The sequence below is a fragment of the Herpailurus yagouaroundi genome, unplaced genomic scaffold (genome assembly GCF_014898765.1).
Source record: "Herpailurus yagouaroundi ecotype Mexico unplaced genomic scaffold, PumYag 159, whole genome shotgun sequence".
Classification (NCBI taxonomy): Eukaryota; Metazoa; Chordata; class Mammalia; order Carnivora; family Felidae; genus Herpailurus; species Herpailurus yagouaroundi.
The window spans coordinates 48,509,257-48,511,540 of record NW_024412400.1 but is presented as its reverse complement, the minus strand read 5'-3'; the positions used below and the strand labels follow the sequence as shown (position 1 = coordinate 48,511,540).

The following is a 2,284-nucleotide window of genomic DNA, read 5'->3' as shown; positions in this document are numbered from 1 at the left end:
CTCAACCGACTGAGCCACCCAGGCACCCCTGGAGTTATTTTTAATTAGTCTCTTTCCCTTTAATCCATGACCAGAATCCTCATCTAATTCTACCTGCAATACTCCATGTTATAGGAGTCCTTTCCAAGCCTCTGATATCATGGGGCTGTGGCATTACTCATCTCTCTTGGGAAGAATATGGTATCAATAGGTTGTGACTAATAACCAAGTTGCAGAAAGACCCCTGTGCCCTTTTCCCATTCATTTCTCACAAGATAAATTATACATACTGTAACAAGGAGAGAAGACAAATTACACATATTGCAGATTCCTGTGAGAAATCCCTCTTTGCCTAGCCAATTATGTATATTTGCTACTCGAAGTTTATTCTAGAGAATAGAAGAAAATCTTGTCTTTTGGCACCCAAGTGAGGTTAAGGATGTTGTGATTTGATGTCAGCATTGAACATGCCTCACATGAATTAAGAACTATAATTGGATGCCACTTGAGGCCTTGGTTTCTGCTCCAGGAAAGGTAATAAAACAAGTTAGAATCTATTATCCCATTCAAATCATTGCTTGGTAATTGTCCTCAAGCCTGTCTGTGGGCTGTAGGCAAAGCTGTCTTTATGTGTTTGCCCAAGGACCAAGTAAGCTAGGTAAGGTTAGGTGTCTAAGCCACATGGACTTTGAAAAAATGTTACCTTGCCAGAGGACTGTAAAGAGTGCATGTAATATCTGGTTATTGCTTAGGGTTTTCTTGATGCAGTAATGAAGGAGTAAAACAATCCTCTTGATGTCCTAAAACTTTTCTCCCATTGTATTGGAACTAAACCCAAGCAAGACCTGGTGAGACAAATGTCAGTCTCTAATTGCTGTAGGTCTGAAACATTAAAAGAATCATCATCTACCATGTGAATGCATATATGGGCATGAAAGCACTACATGTAGAAGAAGTGTAACAACAGTGGTGTTCTCAGCCCTGAACTGCTTGTCCGATGTCTTCATGGGGAGACATCTAAATCTTAACATAGATAATTTGAAGGTTTTTGATAGTATTATTAATTGCTAATGTCAATTTTATCATATTGTCTTGATAGATATTTATTTTCTTTTTAATGTTTATTCATTTCTGAGAGAGAGAGAGAGAGAGAGAGAGAGCGAGCGAGCGAGCGAGAGAATCTGAAGCAGGCTCCAGGCTCTGAGGTGTCAGCACAGAGCCCCACACGGGGCTCGAACTCATAGACCATGAGATCATGACCCCAGCAGAAGTTAGATGCTTAACCAACTGAGCTACCCAGGTGTTGCTCTTGATAGATATTTCTAATATTTATTTTTTATGTGAGTATAGTTGCCACATTGTTTGATGCATAGGCTAATGACTGCTACATGATTATGTCTTGTATCATAACATATTGTCTCTCTGTCCTAGTTATTTTTTTATCCTTATATTTCATCTTGACTAATATTATATGCCACTCCTGATTCTTTATTCAAATTTCTTAGCATCTCTTTGATCATCCCTATATTTTCTAACTCTGTTTATCACATTAAGTATGTTTGTTGTACATAACAGTTTTTTTTTTTTTTTAAACCAAATTTGACATCTTGTCTCTCCGTAAGAGACTTGAATTAATTTGTGTTTAGGGTATAAAGTAGTATGCTTGATGTTACTCCTTTAATGTTTCTTGGTAATGTAATTTATTTTAATTTGTTTTTTTCTTTATACTTTTCCATTTATTTATTTTTAATTTTTAATATTTACTGTTTATTTTTGAGAGACACAGAGAGACAGAGCACAAGTGAGGGAGGGGCAGAAAGAGAAGGAGACATAGAATTGAAGCAGGCTCCAGGCTCTGAGCTGTCAGCACAGAGCCCGATGCAGGGCTCGAACCCATGAACTGTGAGATCATGATGTGAGCCAAAGGAAGACACTTAACTGACTGAACCACCCAGGCACCCCAAATACTTTTCCTTTTAGAAGTGAGTTTTTTTTTAATTTTTGCAATACTTCACAAATATGAACCAGCCATGTGAAGGGGTCATGCTAATCTTTGCATTATTCCAATTTTGATATAGAAACTACAAGAGGTTGCATGGGTCAAGTGTGTTTTAGTTCCCTTTTGAGAAACTAAATTCTTGATCTCTCTTTCCAGAGCTTCTAGAATGATCTCTCTTTCCTGATCTTCTCCTTAAGCCAGATCCTGAGAGGCAACTGTCGTTCCTATTTTTTCTCATAGCCACTTCCAGTCTTTCAGTAAGTCCTGTTCTTTTTGTCTAAAATACCTGGCCACTTCTCCACGTTA

General features: G+C 37.8%; 1 pseudogene; it reads right to left on the bottom strand.

The window, feature by feature from the left end:
- Positions 1–1,974: 1,974 nt before the first annotated feature.
- LOC121034256 (uncharacterized) lies at positions 1,975–2,072 on the bottom strand (annotated as a pseudogene).
- Positions 2,073–2,284: the final 212 nt, after the last annotated feature.